The sequence below is a fragment of the Pleurodeles waltl genome, chromosome 10 (genome assembly GCF_031143425.1).
Source record: "Pleurodeles waltl isolate 20211129_DDA chromosome 10, aPleWal1.hap1.20221129, whole genome shotgun sequence".
NCBI lineage: Eukaryota > Metazoa > Chordata > Amphibia > Caudata > Salamandridae > Pleurodeles > Pleurodeles waltl.
Genome location: NC_090449.1, coordinates 885,960,311 through 885,978,444, shown reverse-complemented (window position 1 = coordinate 885,978,444; position 18,134 = coordinate 885,960,311). Strand labels below are relative to the sequence as shown.

General features: G+C 43.0%; 1 protein-coding gene across 6 annotated transcripts in view; it reads right to left on the bottom strand.

Annotated features, from left to right (window-relative positions):
* Positions 1–18,134, bottom strand: part of CDK14 (cyclin dependent kinase 14) — a 1,910,605-nt gene that overhangs the window by 1,533,451 nt on the left and 359,020 nt on the right. For 2 of the 6 annotated variants that reach the window (XR_011199185.1, XM_069211611.1), the window contains exon 1: positions 1,443–1,583. The exons of 3 other annotated variants lie outside the window; for them this stretch is intronic. The gene's annotated coding sequence lies outside the window, so the exon portion shown is untranslated. Of the gene's footprint in view, positions 1–1,442; positions 1,584–18,134 lie in introns of those variants that run through there. One more of the 6 variants, XM_069211612.1, reaches the window with a different exon arrangement.

Genomic DNA, 18,134 nt, shown 5'->3' with positions numbered 1-18,134 from the left:
AATGCATAGGTAATTCAGCAGAATAGACGGGCAGCCTCGCTTCTTGAAACAATGACGGAATCAAATAATGCCGACATATTTGGAGCCTAAACATTGACAAGTCTTGGTGCCTCATATTTGCCTACATCTCAATTCTGCCTCCACGAGGAAAAAAAATTGTTTTGATGGCGATAATGTATTTTTGGTCATGTAAAAACTGCAGTTTCTGTATTCAAGCTGCGTTGCATCGCCTAACAAATCACCGCCCCCCCATTTCCTGCTAAAGCTGGCTTCGAAGAAAATTTTAAGAATGGACCATAAACGTCTGTCTTTGTGGACCTCACTTTGGTGTTTGTAGGTCTGGAGGCCATGCTCATGACATGGTTTGGGTCTGTCTTCTATAAACACAACTAAATTAATATAATTTATTTTAATAAATTACTTTGACTGCTAGTTCATTATTGTTGTGCGTAAGGAATTGTTATGTAACAATATGAATGAGTATTTACATGAATATTGCTGTGAGACAGGACCAGTCTCAACAGGCGTGTTACATAATTGTATTTTCTACCTGAATAATATGCTCATATACATTTATGTAAAGTGAGTCATTAACGCCGCTCAAAAATATTTATACAAAATAATAATAAATGATGTAGCTACTAAACAGCCACAACACGATAGCTCCACCCTCCAGGCAATCTACATTCATCCTCGCTCCTCTCACGGCCACATGTGCAATTTGTGAAAATGCGAGTTTGCCACGCCTTCAAACTATAAAACGTGCTGAAATAACCATTCCAAGTTTAAAACGTGAACGAACGCCGGGGCATATTCTTTAAATACGTCATTTAAGGCCCATACTCATTTCCGCTAAGAGCACTCACAATTACGTTTCACTTACCCAGTCCCGTTCTAAGCACTGTACGCCATGGTCGTCTGTAAATACGATGCCACGGGTGCTGTTGTGCTAAATTATGCAAACTCCCTCGTCCGGGATAAAAGCCTAGACTCCATTCAGGCTCTGCAGTGCTCGATGTATTGGTTCTCGCACATGCACAAAGTGGCGTGTCACGTCCTACATTCATGCGCCCCAGAGGACATTCACCACCTCAGTGCACACATACTGCGCGGCCACTAGTTCTCATTACACTCAAGCACACCATAGCTCGAAAAACGTGCACGTCTGAAGAACACGGCTGAACGCAACGAGCATCTTTGACTGGGTAACAAAGTCCCGGTGCTGGCACGAGCGCCGTGGGGCCATCACGTAGTAGCCTCGTGCCGGGTACAGGTCAAATGGCACGTTCACTCGTGCAGGATGAAATATGTGAAGCCCACCGTGCAGCGACACTGCAGTGTGGTGAAAGGGACGCGCACGTGCGGGTGACGGGGCGTTCAGCAAGGGACAGCTCCCTCCAGTATTACACCGATGTATCATTGTAAAAAGAAACCCGTCTTACCGTGGTGCTGTGACACTTTACCCTGGTAGGACGCGCAGGAAAATCTTTCACATGCCTCTGCTGGCGACGAGGCTAAGCTCATTCAGCAAACGAGTTCACACGTTTCTGCAACAGCAAGCTGAAAGGGAAAGGCTGTACTACAGGGAGGAAAGGGGGGCGCGCAGGCTAAAAACAGAAACATCTCCGCAGACCGGTGAATCCCGGAGGAGAGATCGGCGCGAGAAACACACAATCAAGCGATTTTCTCAGTTTCATCAGCCTTTAAGCGTCTTCGCATTTTTCTTAATAAACCTGGAGATATTATTGGGATGGACCTGCCTCTAGAGTTCTTCGACAGGGAAGCTACCCAGGCTCTGCAGCAGCCTTGCAGCCAAACAAACTGTGCATACACAGCCTGGGCGATTTATATCGTGCCGTGGCTTTTTGAACAGCTATCGATTGGCGGTGCCGTGTTACATCAATTAAATACAGCCTTTAAGTGAGGGTGATCTTGTCAGAACCGGAGTTTTTTGTACACTCAAAAAGTAGGCCTGGGCAGAGTTTTTATTACGCCGGAGTAATCGAAGTGATTATGGTAATTCCACGTTACTCTTCCATGCATAATTACTCATAATAATTACACAATTACTCCTTCTTGCATAATTAGGAGTAATTTGGGGGGTAGGGAGGAATCCTACCACAAGAGCACATTTAGATGATCACTATTCATATTCAGTTCCATTTACGGCTGTCTAAGTGCAAAATGCATCCTCATGTCTATTTTGAGGTAAGGGTCCACGAGGCACTAAGAAAACATAGCTAACTGCTGGAAGAAAGTTGGGGGAAAGTCACAATCCAAGAGCACCTTCAGCGAGCATGAGCATTTCCTTGCACTCGCCATTCACGTTCTGTTGCATTTAGTGCTATTTTTTTTTGCACTAGGAAATAGATCTAAATGCAGAATTACTCTTCTGGCGTAATTCAATTCTAATCTTGCGGAATTCTTAAGTAATTCTGTGGGATTATGGTACACGGAATTATGTGATTTACTCCCACCGCTATCAAAAAGATAAGAGTAATCAAGAACAGAGTAATCAAGAACAATGTATTGTTCTTTTAGCACTGAAGGAACCCAATACTTGACTCTGGAGGCAAATGTTGTTAAATCATAATGAGGCGGCTTTTGGGAGGTAAGGCCTACAACACATGTAACCGACTAGAAAGTTTGCTAGAGGCCACAACAGTTAGATTCACCTTTGTGAAGAAAACACACAAATGCCACTGAAAACCATCATCATAAACTTTCTAAGATGGAAAGAGATTCAGGAGTTGCATCTGAGAAGTCAACAGTTGTGTTTTGTAGTATGCGTAATGTAAGAAATTAGTTTATCAGTTGCGAAGGATGTGAGTCCTTCATATTTAACAATTCCGCAATTTGCCTTTTACTGGGCACCATATACGCCATTGTGGCACTTGGGTCAGGGAAGGGAGCAGTCCAAGACCGACTAAGGGAGAGTGGTGTAGGCTAATACCCCCAGCTCTCTGGTATGCAATAATACTCAATTCATTGTCCATTCAGTGCCTTTTCTTATAAAAAGGAAAAATACTTTATTAAATGTACACTAATAATTATTATGGATTAATTTACAAATATCTACAAACAGGCAACTGAAAATACCTTTGGTGATACCCACAGGATAGTGGGTACCCCAGTAAGCCATTACAATAAACCACAGACCCCCACCTATAACAGACATCATGTCGGAATAGGAAGGGTGTCATTATGAATAAGGCAGGCCTACTGGCTTTGTCAGGGTGTCACCACATTAGTAACAGCAAAAATATGTTATAATACACCATTGAAATCAGTGGGTATAGTCACACCATTCAAAACTATTAACTTAAAAATAAAACCTTTCATTATTAACATTGTCAATAAATCATTAGATTACCATGTCACAGAGTCTTCTACCTTTACACTGTTGCCATTACATTTTTAGGACCAACCAACAGGGTGATTTAGCACTAATAAACTAAAGTGGATTCTTCAGGGGTCATTCATATATTCTTCGGGAAAACTTAGAGCAAGTTTTAGGAGAAACTCTCGCCTGGCACTTGGGCTCTCTGTGCCTCTGGCAGAGCCCCCACTAATTTGTTGATGGCAGCTATGCCCTTTCTGGGACACCACAAGGAACAATATGTAAATTAATGAGCACATGATGGCTTGAATATTTATTTAGTGGCTACCCGCTTTCCTAATACAGAAAGCCAAAACCGTTTTTTAAAATATATAAATAAAAGACAGCCTCGCACAGACTTTTCTTGTTTTGAATACCACGTTCCATGCCCAACTGGACACCCTGGTGCTGCCTTTTATTGGGAGATATGATTGTTTTTTGACCAGCAAGAACTCAGGTGCTAATTGAATAAATTGTATAAAGGAAGAAGAGTACAGAAAATAGTGAAGAGAAGACATGTATCTTTCACAATGTTAAATAAAAGTTCATAAATGTCTAACCGTACATCTGTACAAAAAGGGCTGAGTGGGTCATAGTTTAGGGCCACCTCTATCATCATCTCCATTCCAACTGAGTAGCTTGACCAAACCCCAGAGACAGCAACCTTATTAGCTGTTTGTACTTTGCTTCTCCAGTCCAGGGATGGTCCAATAAGGTCAGTCTAAAAAAAGGAGAGGTTTTCCCCTATCACTCTGATAAGGCAGGGCCCGAAGTGGAAACCCATGCCTATGGACACCATTTTAGATGGCAGGCTTTTTTGAGTACTCTTATGGTGTTGCTTCTCTGCCATTTTTGTTTGAGGGCCATGATTTGTGGGTTCCATGTTATCTGTGCTGCACTCCGTTTCGGTAGATTGCTGTGCAACCACTTCGCTTGGATGGTTCCTTAGTGCACAGCAGGCACTTTTCTTCACAGTCCTTCTGACCTGTGTGGTGCACTTTCTACCTCCTGCATTTGTAGGTTTAGTGTCACATGATCATCATAGGGGCCTGGAAAATAATTTTCTTTCAGATATGGTTGGAGGCACTGTCTTGGGTTTGCCACATAGCTGTATGATCCAGGTGCATCTCTGGGCCCTCTCACTCTGGCAGAGCGTACACAACGCAGCTCTGCCATACTTACAGGATGTAAGTGAGGAAGGAGTCATTTAGATGTTGGCTTTAAATTGGAAGTATGAATGCACAGTACCAGGATGTTCCCAATCTTGGATGCTAAGCACAAGGATTTTCCAAAGGCAGTGTGTACCTGGGGCACTTTAAGGAATTGCAGGTGAGCTGATTTGCCTGGTTTCATCTGTGATTGATAGGTACACTGTGATGTCATGCAGTTCCTGCTATCTGTTTTCTGATGCGCTTGCGCTGTCCTGATTGGGGGCCCTTTCCTGCTGACTCTAAGGAGTGTGGAATTCAGCCCCAGGAAGAGAGCATCTAAAACACATATTACTGAGGACAACAGTGAATGAGGACACTGCTCCATTTCCATCCAGAAGTAGAAGCAGACTGCACCCCAACCACACTACATGCCATCATCATGAAATATCATCTGGTGCTCCTCTTCCAATTTAGCAAAAATGAAGGTTATCAGAGTATTTCAAACACTTACAAAAAAAGTCAGGTCAAAAACAAATTACCAAAAAGTATCTCTTTGTTTTACGTTGTTCCTATGCGACTTGTATAGTTTGCCAAATGCCTCATACTGGGGTACAAGTCCGGCACATTACAATATTCTAACTGGGCAGAGAACAAAGTTGTGATTGCCTTCACTTTGATAACTAAACATTTAGCAACCAACTAGTCTGTGTGGCAATAGACACATTTAATGGGACCTGAAGTCAAGGTTACCTAACAGTATTGTTTAGTAGTTAAGTGGTTTCATCATATGGTCACATGCTTTAGTAAGACTATTTTGAATGACTGTTTCTTGTATTATTTGTCATACCAAATCCATTCATGTTCATATGCATAGTCGGAGTGTATGAAAATGAAGGTACACATTTTATTTATGTTACTTATTTTCCAAGTGCACAAAAGCCCATTCCAATGCAGTTTGATGTTCTTAATCATACTGTACTTAAGCTTTCAATAAGCAGATAGAAAATCTGCCTTTCGGGCATGGTCATCCTAGATTTTTTGCCTTATTATGAACCCTATGTTTGCTGGCTTTAGGACTTGGCTGTTCACGTTACCACTGCTAAACAGAAGTACAGTGCTGATGCTTCCCCTCTAAAATATGTGCTGTAGATTGGAATTTGTATTTGGGCTATTTAATTTCAATATAAGTCCATTGCACTTGGTGCCTTAAGTGCACCTATGGCATGAAAAGTTTAATGTAAAAATGCAAAAATACTCATGGCCTGAAGAGATTAAGGGCTGTCTCAATGGAGGGGCCCAATATGGTCTCCCTGTCAATGTGAAAGTCCATTCATTAGGGACAAAAATCCTCACCCACCCTAAGCTGGCATGCTTTATCATAGGGCTCCTCTCACATCACTTGCAGGTGCTCGCAGTGTTGGCTACAGCTCTCCATAGAGTGGAGAGGAGCACTTCAAGAGGTGGTATAGAGGCAGCTGGTCCTATGTGGGCAGGAAAGCTGTGGATGTCAGGTGCAATGTGGCAAAAGATCAAAATAAAATGACCTCTCGTTGGACTTCTGATCATTGGACAGGGATTGGCTATCTTGGAGTGAACAGGCACATTTGGCAGAACAAAGGGCAGGTTTAGCACCACCTCATTTGACTTGGAGATGCCAGGAAGTGCTGCTCCTATTCAAGTCCAGGACCCTCCTAGAAAGTGGGGCTCCAACTACAATAGGAGGCAAAACCAGCTTCGACTCAGTCAGGAAGGAAGTGGTCATGAAGGTGAAGATAGGCCTGACTGATGGCAGCTTGGTTCTGTCATCTTGAAATATGGACTCCTGGGTAATTTCACAGTAAGGAAAATAGGATATTGTGCAGAAGGATGTGGGGGACTACAAGAAAATTGGTAGGATTAAGCAGTAGAATTCCTCTAATCAGTGGCTACTGACCAGAATAAATGTGGCACCTCAACCACAACCTCCTCAGAACATTACTGGACATGGTAAGACTTCATCTGAAGAAGGAATCCCTGCATGAATAAGAAACCTGACTTCTGGATCCTGCTGGAAGTAGAGAACTCACAAAGAAATCAAGCACAGGGTCCTTGGTTTGACACTGCTCTCCAAGGGTCAAGTGGTTGGGCTCCTGTTTACCTGCTTCAGGAGCACAAAAAAACAAAATAAAGTATGACTCCAAGCTTGACTAAAGAGGGCTAGATCTTGTAGGAAACCTGACTGCAGAAATTCTCAGTGTCCAGAAGCCTTACCCTAGGGGCAGGGGGCCCTTGGACTAACTAGAAGAAAGATTCTCACCAGCTGCAGACCGAGGCCCTCATTATGACTTTGGCGGTCTTTTTACAAGACCGCCCAAGCTGCGCGCGCCGAAAGACCACCAGTGCTGGCAGTCTTAAGATTGCTGCATTACGACTGCCATCAGATTTCCACCCAAAATCGGGTGGAAATTCAACAGCAGTCACAATGGCAGTCGGCGGGGAAGAGGCGGTTCCACTGTCGGCACCTCCATGCCAAAAGGACACCACATGCCATATTACAACCCGTAATACGGCGTGCCAGTGCCCTGATGGCGGGGCGCTGCCAGCAGTAGAAGCGCCAGGACCAATCCCCTCCCAGACAACCTTCTTGACGGATGAGGTAAGTGCTCGTCCGACAGGGGAGAGGGGTGGGAGGTGTGTGTGTGTGCCTGAGTGTATGAGTGTGTGTGTGAGTGTCGTGACTGCGGGGGTGGGTGGGTGCGTGTATATTGGTGAATGCGGATGGATGGGGTGAGTGCATGCGTGCCATGTGGAAGGGGGGAGTGAGTGAGTCTATGCACTGCCGGAGGGGGGGTGAACGGATGCATGCAGGTGAGGGGCGCGTGAATGTGGGTATGCTCTGGAGGGGGAGGTGGGGAGTGAATGCGTGCCTGTCAGCAGTTTTTGTTTATGTGTGTCAGTCTGAATGGGTGTGTATGTCACGTTTGCGTGGGTGAGTGGAGGTGTGTTTGTGTGTAGAAGTGTGTGAGTGCATGCGTGTAAGTATGTGGAAGTGTGTGCAAGTGTATCCTGGCGACAGAAATGTTTACTCCTGTCACCAGAATGCTAGACCGCCAGCATTTCAGGCAGTGCGACTGCCAGAAAAATGCTGGCGGTCTCACATGTCTTAATACTGCTAGTGGTATTACGGCCTCCGACGTGCTCGAGGTGCTCACCTCCAGCCCGGCGGAGCGTGGAAAAGTGGCAGATAGGTGGAGTATCGGCGGTTTGGCTTTGGCCAAACCGACAAACTGGTCATTTGTCAGTCTACACCACTGACCCATCGGCGGTGAGACTGCCACAGCGGCCCTGGCGGTCTTGGGACCGCCATGGTCATAATGAAGGCCTGCGTCTGAAAGTAAAATCTTTGACCAGGACAACCAACTTGGTGTATCCAAACTCTGCTGCATTGCTGTGAGCTTGAAGTTGTACCTAGGTCCCAATACACCATGAACTGTTGTTTTTGCCTAGTCCTCCATTTATAAGCATTTGCTTTAAAACTTTTAAAATTCATATATACTGTTTCCCATACACTAGTTTGAAGAACTTTGTGTCTTTTTTTCATTAAATCTTTCTTTAAATTTCTGAATTGGTTGGGAAATTGTATTGTATTGTGTTCTATACTTTAGAATTGTGGTACTCCCTGAACTCAGTAAGCTTTTCTCAGGAGATTGCCTGGGGATTTTGCCATAGCTTCCGGGGGTTGAACAGAGATTATCTCACAACCGTGTTTTAACCTAACCAGAAAGGATTTATTGGGTTGGCAGGGAAGCCACACTTCCAGGTTAATAACACCATTTCTGACAAACAGTTTTGCTAAACACAGCATATAATTGCTAAGCCCACTTAATGCAAGAAGAATCAAATAGCAACTGGATTATGTTTTATTGACATATCAGTTCTGTTTCCAAAGCAGTAAGTATCAACACTAATATATTTTCTGCTGATTAATTTAACACTCCAGGGGGACGACAACTACCACCACTAAGACCACAAAGCCCAATACCTTCAATCAAAACCTTCAATTTCAGTCTCTTGCTAAGAATATCATATGAACTGCATGTAAGCTGATCGATGTGTAATTACATTTGCTCTTTCTTGGTATCAGTTGATATGATATTGATCTTGATGTTTCTCTATATTAATAATGTACCATTTAATATTCTTACACCTTAACTAACTTAAATTGACCAAGATCAAACCAAAATGTTAAAATAGACATGGTAATTCCACTTTCGGCAATGGGCTGTATTGTTGAAAATGTATATCCATGGATAACAAATGTGCAGTTTTCTATGTTTTGACGTGCACTCTGCTACATTAATTAAAACAACTTGCTGATAAGTGGCTCCTTGAATATATAGCCTAATTTCATAGTGTCAATGTGTAAAATGCGAAGTAGATTGAGTGATTGCTCAGACAAACAACTCCCTGTTAATTTCTGGAGAACAATCCATATTTTCTTATGAAGTTCCCTAAAAATATTTGTTGCAGAGATATAAATCAGCAAGCAATATATATCACGGAATGGCAATAAATAGAGCTCTTGTATAAAACACAAGAAACAGCGTTCTGACGTGGCTGTTGATGCCATTGATTGATCCACATGTGATGTGTAGCACCTTGGATCCATACAGAAGGAAAGTCACCTTTTCTGCATGGTCATTCCAGATTTTTTGCATTTTTCCAGAACCTGCTTTTGATAGTACAAGAATTCTGGGTGCTTGAAACTGACAGTCAGTGCCACAGCACATGTGCTCTCTCCCTAGAATCAGGCAGTGGCACTGCTTTAATCACATTTAATACAATTGGTGTATTTAAATTTCCATCAAGGCAATTCTAAGTTGGTGTAGAAACGGCACCAGCGGCATTAAAGTTAAATATTATATGTCAAATGCAGTGTGTGTGTTTACTCCATCCAGATGACAAAAATATATGGCTATGAGCATCACTGTGCTCAGACAGGGCTGCACGATAACCTATTTTTATACATTAGATAAGTTACCACTGAAGTGTGTGCACTTCAAAACTCATAGAGCTGGATGCTTTTCATATAACAAAACAAGGGAAGCTTGATATTAGGATCAGTGTTTCCTTACAGTGACTAAATACACAAAGTGCTTTTCATTGTGAAGGGTAAGCTAGATTTTCCACGAATGGGTCTAGGTATGATTAAAAGTTTTATTTCACATCTCTTTTGGGGAAAATGACAGAAAACCAATTTAAAGTTGTTTTTCTCTTCGTTCAAAATCTAATGTAAGTGGGAAAATATATTTGGATAACATTAGTGAAAAAGTAACTTTATAAAAGTATACTTTGTCCCGTCAGGGGCAAAAGCAGTTTAGATTCAGTTTTGCATCTTAGCCCACCTCAGTGGCTCAGTACACATTCTTGGCTGAGAGTTAACAACCATTTCCAAAAGGACAATGGATTGGACTATGGGCACAGAAATGCTGAGGTTACTGTCAATAAATGATCACTTACAGGGATTAGCTATCTGAGAGCGAGACAGTGATAGTTGGCAGAACAGTGGAAAACCTGGACACTTCCTCTTTTGACATGGGTATGGCAAATGGGGTTTTCAGGATCCACTACCATTCGTTCTCAGGGCCTTACTAAACTTTCTGGTTTCAATCTCAGCATGAGGGAGAACCAGTTTTTAACCATGACACAGGGGAGAACAACTTATAAGGGAATGGCCTAGTGGAATAAGGGGTTTGCTAATTTTGAATTTAAGATAGCTGAGAATTTCACAGTGAAGTGAAGAGGAAGTACAGCAGAAAAAGATGAGCGTACAATGAGAAAGCAGACACAACTGGGTGGGGATAATTCTCCACTCACTATGGCGAGTTCACAGGATAAGACTAGTACCTCACTACCACCTCCCCAGAAAACTCCTAGACTTAGAAAGACAACACCCAAAGAAAGAAGGCACTTCTGAACTAAACAAACTGTAGGATTATTGTGTGCTACTGGCATCCAGGGACTGGAACTACTCTCCAAGGGTCAGGTGGCTGGCCTCCAGTTTCTCTGCTCCTGAAGGTAATGGAAAGACTCCTGACTCTAAGAATACCCAGCTAACTACAGAGGACTGTGCATGAGCCCTTAACGGGGAGATCACACAAGCCTAAAAACTTTGCCCTGAGAACCTTTGGGTTGGGTGAGTGACCAGACTGAGCTTTAGCAAAAATTAGAGAAAATAAGGACTCCATAATTCATGCACCTCTGGTTAAATGGATGCTAAGGCTTTCCCAGAGATTTTACACCAAAGGTGGGCAAGAAAAACAGGTTCATTCAACACAGAGCTTTCTGCCATGATGAAAACCGGTTCAGCAGGACCTCAAAGTAAAGTAATCTTACCTTGTGGAGCCTAGGTACAGATTTCAACCTTGCCCTACTGGTGGATTTTAGAAACCAAAGAAGTGCCTAAGGGCCTGGGCCTGATTTAAAACTTGGTGTACGGGTGACTCCAACACAACGGTGATAGATATCCTGTCCGCCAAAATCTAAATCCCATTATATCCTATGAGATATAGATTTTGGTGGAGGGGATAACCATCACTGTTGCAACTGAGTATTCTCTCTGCCAAGTTCTAAACAGGCCCTAAGTCTAAAGGTAAAACCTGGGACTGAGGTGAGGAGGCAAATCTATCCAAGCAGCAAAGTACCCTCAGTGGCAATAAAATCCAGTTTTTTCCTACTCCAAGCTTTTGGCACCACAACCAATTGCTTCAGTAGGAGCTTGACAACAGGACCCTCACCAATTTCAACATTCAACCTCATCAACCAAGAAGACGTTGAGCTCCTCAGTCTTGGGAATTGGTTTGAGAATTGTATAGTGTTGTTCCATTGACTTTAAAATTCTTAGTACTGCTTGAAATCAACACACATTTCTCTGGGGAAATTTATGCCACTTGTACCATAGCTACCAGAGGCTGAGCAGACGTTTTCTAAAAACTGTGTTTTAAACTAACCAGATTTTGTTTTTTAAGTTAGTAGGGGGTACCTCGTGTTGGACCTGTCAGCCTTAGGGTGGCCTTCCCCAAACTTTTTGCCTGCTTGCCTCCATTTTGTCTGAATTTTTGCTCCGTTTGACTCTGTGCACTTTACCACTGCTACCCAGTGCTAATGTGCATGTGCCTACTCCCCTGAACATGGTTTGATTGGCATATACCTGATTGGCATATTTAATTTACATTTAAGTCCCTAGTAGAGTGGTATACCACATATCGAGGGCCTGTAAATGAAATGCTCCCAGTGGGTCTGCAGCACTTCTAGTGCTACCCACTTAAGTGGCATCTTAAAACTTGTCCCAGGCCTGGCATTGCAGTCTGAAGGCAGTGTCCCACTGCCATGTCGACTTTCCATTTAAAATTTCTTGACAAGACTTAAACTTCCCTTTTATTACATATAAGCCACCCATAAAGTAGGCACTAAGTAGCCCATAGGGCAGGGTGCTGTGTAATTAAAAGGAAAGACATTTATTTACTTTTTAGTTTACATGTCCTAGTAGTGAAAAACTCCCAAATCATCTTTCCCACTGCTGAGAGGTCTACCCCTCACAATAGGGTAACGCTGGGCATTTCTTATTAAAATGAATAAGTTGTAATTCCTAAACCAGGTGTGGTAGATATGTGATGTTTGGTACTTATGAACTTGCAATGATAAACCCTCTTTAATGGTAAAGTTGTATTTATAATCACAAGTTTCAAAATGCCACTTTTAAAATGTTGGCCTTTCCTTGCCCTTAGCCCTCTGTGCCTGTAACCTGCCTTAGGTCACATGACTGGGTCACCACCTACACCCAGGACTCCAGAAAAGACTCCAAGGGCTAGTTCAGCTGGTCTCCTGTTTTGAGCCAAAGGGACATAACAGGCTCCCACCATCTTAAGGCTGCACCTGGACCCAGCCTGAGTGAGTCTTGCACCCCCAAGACTTCTCCCTCTACTCCTGGACCCTTGGTTGTGGTGCGAAAGGTAACCAGGTGGCCATTTTCTAAAATTGAAGACTTGGTTTTTTGAACCTTAAAATTAAAACAAATCATAACTCCGGTTCTACTAATTGGATTTTGATGGTTGTGGTGTCAAATTATTTATTAAAATATGCTCTATTTTACTAAATTGCCTTGCATTTATATTGTGTTGTGTTTTCTCTGTGTTGCTGTTTGTGTACTGCATAAATACTTAACACATTGCCTCTAAGTTTAGCCTGATTTCTTTTTGTGCGTAGCTACACAGGGTCAAGCACAGGTTAATTTAGTGACCTTTTGCAGTTCACCATGCAAGGTATTGTGACTGTTGCTTGACCAGGGTTCACACCCCAGTCAACCAACAATCCAGTTTCTCACACCCTGTCAAAAAGTATAACGCACTTTATGACACATACTGTTTAATCCAAATGAATTTCAATACAGCAAAAAAATTCATTACATCATTTCCTCTTGTGCTGTATTTATCATTAAAACAATGTAGCATGACCACCCCATCTTTTCTCTAATTCATGTTTTCTTAGGTTGTTCTCAGTCAAGTTTTTTTTAACGATGTGTCAAAAATACATAGAGGAAAACCCCTATTTTTAACTTTTATTTTATTTTGGTTATAAGCGTACTTGTGTAGAGCATGAATGAGGTCTCGGGTGTTACAGTGATGTAAAGCACTAGACTACTACTACAAGTCAAGCCCATACATAAGATGGAGAGAATGGTAAGTGAGCAATGTACAATTTAGCATCCTGAAAGCTGCGTTGCGCTACGGGTGCCGCACATGTAGGGCATTACAAAAGTATGGTTTAAGTATTTTAATCAAGGGCACTAGGGATACGGTGATATCGTTTGCACTATTCGTGCTCAAGATTGTTACTGGCAAAGGCAGTACACATTGAGACAACAGGACAGCAAACCGCATGTTCTAGTAAGGGTTTTTACTCATATACTTTATTCATTTTCTTGTATTAACAATTTAAAGTGCAGCTTCCCGTCAATCACCCTTGGGTGTATTGTCATTATGAAATTAGCAGAAACTATGAGGTGGCCTAGTTGTCTCGGCTACTGACAGTTATAGAGCACATCTGTTTCCAATGCTTAATTTGAGCCGCTGGCTGCCGGTGAGGGGGGGGGGGGGGGGCGCCGTCACTTAATTTTGGGCACTTATGTCCACATCAGTTGGGTCCCGAGTGCAACAGAGGTAACAGGCACTGGCAAAGCCAAAAGGTCTCGGCAATGGCTGAGCTCTGTGCTTTTGGCGTTGTCAATGTGAATGTTTTCTAACCATATGTTTGTGAGACTGCAGGTGTGTCATATGTGCCGTGTCCAAATGTGTGTCTTGCTACTGCACTGATAGCAGGCAGAGATAGGAAGGGACAGAGATGGGCCTGCTGAGTGGGAGAGGGGGGGCTTGGACTGTGGCAGGAATAAGGACTGTGACTGCAACAAATGCACAGAATAGACGGAAATGATATGCAGGTTTCCAAGGCCAATAGGTCTTGGCAATGGTCGAGCTATGAGCTTTTGGCGTTGTAAATGTGTTAGTGTGTGCTTTTAGTTCTCGGTCTACCTGTGTTCTTAAGCACATATTTGCAAATAAATTACGTTAGTACACGTGTGTGCATTGACAAATCTGCGTGTTTGGTTGTACTTATGGTATTGTGTATGCTTTCTTATGTTTGTGATGGGGTGTGTGTACGAGCATTTGCTATTGCGTGCTTATTGTAAGTGTGTGTGTGCACTTCTGTATTGATTTCTGTGACATCTTTTTGTGTGAGGGGCAGTGTCACATGTGAGTGTTTTGTGGGTGTTCAGTGAGGTATGGGGATTGTGCCTTCCGAGATCACTTGACACAGTTATTATTGGACCTCAAGCCAGGAGAGTATAGCACAAGCCACACTCCGTGTGATCTTCGTCAAAGTGAAATATGTCACCTGGGGTTTGCTTGCAGTCATGTACATATATGCGTAAAGAATGCTTGACATATTTAAGAACGACCGCTGAGACATTGTATGGTTTGCACTGCTGTGAATTTCTACCAACATTTCCGGGTTATTTTATAGTGAGCACTGGCACCAGAGCAGATTTCCACCGAGCTTTGCACCACCATTCAAGATAAAAAAAGACACTTGCACCAACATGCCCATCAAGCTAAATGACCACCCTCACCTGTGCAAACGATGCAATCTAGAAATTAAACTAAATTGTGCTGGCTCAATGTATATATTTTCATTCCAACAGCAAAGTAAAATGTTATATTGAACGTGTCGAACGCACTACAAACCGAAGCAAAACTAGTATTATCCGAATACAAGCGACAGGCACACAAAAACAGGGCCAAAACACCACATGGACAGAAATATAAAAGTGCCTCTGTGCCACCCATGCCAATGCATCGGATTCATGCATTCTGCCTTGACGGGCACAGGGCAACCAGTCGTTGTGTGACATCCTTTTAAATATTGGTTGAGACCTAGTTTACAGCCTGTGCACTGTAGCCCCACTGTAACCGAACATGGAAACAGCACATAGATGCAGAGCGGGGGCTGAGTGCCCCTGACAAGCAGCAGGGGCAGGTTGGTGTCGAAGGGAATTGGGGGGCGGCGGGGGGGTGGCGAGACCAAGCACGGCTGTTTCAGACGAGGCCAGTAGCTAGCCAAGGTGTCACGGGCCTACTGCAAGGAAGGACATTGCCCCTGGCTACTGTTTAAATAATAAAAATACAGCAATATTCAGAATTCAGTTGGCCCGTCGAGACTCAGGGCCCCGGTGCACTTTACCTGCTCCACCAAGTGAAGCTATGCCCCTGGATGAGGCGTGCTTTTGCTGTTATTTATACCCTGTGATGGACAGATGGTGGTGGCACCTTAGGGATATCACGTGAAACAAGGGCTTCCTGGCGCAAGGGATGGCACATGCATAAAACTTCTCACCAAAAAACTGCAACTTTCACGTGTGTGGTTCCACTTAACATCCATACGCCGGCTTCTGCCCATGGCGTGGCCATGTCAGCAACATGTCTGTGCGGACACGTGCTGCTATGTGTTTATGTTCATATGTTTCCAATTATTGTTTTTATAGCGCTCAATGTAAATCTCAATGTCTTGTGGGTGCTACCTAATATGATGCCATATCTGCTCTGCCAGGAAGGGCTCAGACCTACAGACTTAAAGAACAGAATTTGTGAATTCCGAGTGAGAGGTTTGGTGTAAAGTTTTGCACATTGGCTAAAAGAAAAAGGCAAACGCACTCAGCAACATTTTATTACTTATGGAATAATGACAGAAGCAACCCTTTTTTCCTCGCTTAGTGTGGGACTTGTTAAATAAAGTTTTGCACCACAGCAAACAATCGAGTAAACTGGTCATTATTTCCCTAGTTTACTAGTAAACTTACACCATCAATCTGAGACAGAGGCACAGCTAATATGACTGGTTTCTGCCATGCAAACAGAAAGCATGGCAGGCGTGGTGTAAAATCTTTGTGTATTGTGGCTCACAGAAAATATATGTGCCATACTATATTTGTAGGCAGTCAAATGGTGCAAAACTTTACATGATTTGTTTGGTCCCTTAATGTTCCAAAGAAGGGCTGTTGAAATGTGCCGAAATAGGGGTATAAGACAGAACCCTAAGAAAATATATCCATGTCACTGTAAAAAACTCAAGGCATGTTATGCCAGCAATAAGAAGGCTTTATCGCCTCATCATAAAGGGCCCATTACAAGTTGGGTAGTGATTCAGTTCTGCCCCAAATTACAATTTGGTTGGTTTTACTGCACCCGGACTTACTTGGTGTGGAACATTCCAGACACAGTCCCATCAATCAAAAGCAGATGGATTATGTGTCCACTAATCGCAGAAAAAATGCAGAAATCCCACTGAGCCCAAACACCTCATTGATGTGGTAACCCAATTCCCTTGTAAAGTCGAGCAAAGGCTTCCAGGTTAGGGCACAGGTGGAGGGCAGAGTTTAGGGAAGGAGAGGAAAGGTGTGGGTTGGAAGTGCTGACAGAGGGTAATGGGCCATATGACTTTGCTAATGAAACAAGCCACAAAATGAAGGACAGGAAGAAGCAGCAAAAGAAACAAAACTGCATGCCAGGTCTACAGGAATAAAAAAGTTGTCTCAAAACAATGAGATAAAATGGCTGCTGCATATGTTTAGCAGTACTTGGTCGCGCTCAGGGATGGCTAAAGTCAGGAAGTGGCATGACGCATGCATGTCATGGAGCAATGGCAAGAAGATATAATGGAGCGTCGTGGAGCCAGCAATTTGGCAAGCCTATGGGTAGGCTGAAGTCCACAAAAGTAGATGCAGCATGTCTCGGTTTGAGAGAGCACATGCATGCTGTCTAGAACTGAGACCTACACACAGATCAGCAGATAGAGGAAGAGAACGACTGCAAAACCATTTCCAAGAGAGAAAGCAGGGACCTGCAAGAATGAGAGAAAGGGACAGGGAGTATCTGGTAGTAGATTCAAGGCTCCAAACCTTGATATGTGGCACACCAATCTTTAATTACAGAGGTCGTCAGCTTCTAAGCAGAGCTTTGGCCACCAGAACCTTTTCTTTCACAAATTAGGCACTGTCCGTTTCCCTTTTTTTTTACTCTAACAAACAACCAGTTTCATTATTTTTGAGAAAGAAGATTTTTTGCCCCAGCTTCTCCAATACCCAAGTGCCTAAACTAACTTTGTTGGCAGTAGAGGTATGTTTGACATTTCTAGCTGAACTTTCCAATAATTATTGGGCTTCAAAGATGGCTGTGGGCAACAAAGATACATTGATTGCAGAGTATCCGACAATCATGTTAAGCTGCCCACTAACGTGGAGTCCAGCAACAAAGAATGTGATTGGCAATATAGGAGTCAAATTTGCAGCTTGGTGAAGGGGAAAGTCAAACCTTTTTAGAACTTTGAAGGAAGCGCACAGGCATTTTATTTATGAACATACTTATATTTCATATTTTTTCACCCTTTTCAAAGGATGATGTGGATTGTGACAACATAATGCATCTCGTAGTATACACAAAGGTGTCTGACTGGTCGGGCATGCCACACAAGGTGAGCATTATCATGTAGTGGGTACAGACTAACTTTAGTTTAGTTCCTTCTCATGTAACCAAGACCAACGAGTGGAGGAAACACAAATGTCTACCTCTGTGTACAATCCTCGCAATCCCTACTCAGATTGTGCTTACTTCTGATAGTATGTGGATGTTGTGCAGCGTACTTCCTGCTCTTCCTACATGCGGATGTTTATGATTTCTTTTCTGTCGGTTTGCTTAATATTTCTTTCATCAGTGAATCTTGATTTTAATCACTTTCCATCCTTTTTCATGTTGTTCTTGCTTCCTGTTTACCTTTGTTTTTGTCACATTAAGATGATGTCATTTGTGGTGGTGTCACCATTGGTTTGGAGGTTTCTTTCTTTGTAATCTACTTTTTCTATGCCCTAATCTTCTTGTGACCCCCCATTGTGCAGTGCTTAATTTGTAATAGAATAAGTGCTGGTTCCCAAAATATTTATGAGGTCTTAGGAGGCTGAGCGGGGAGAGGGTCTGTGTTGGAAAGGACTTACCTTACTCTCTGTCTTCCCAATTCTC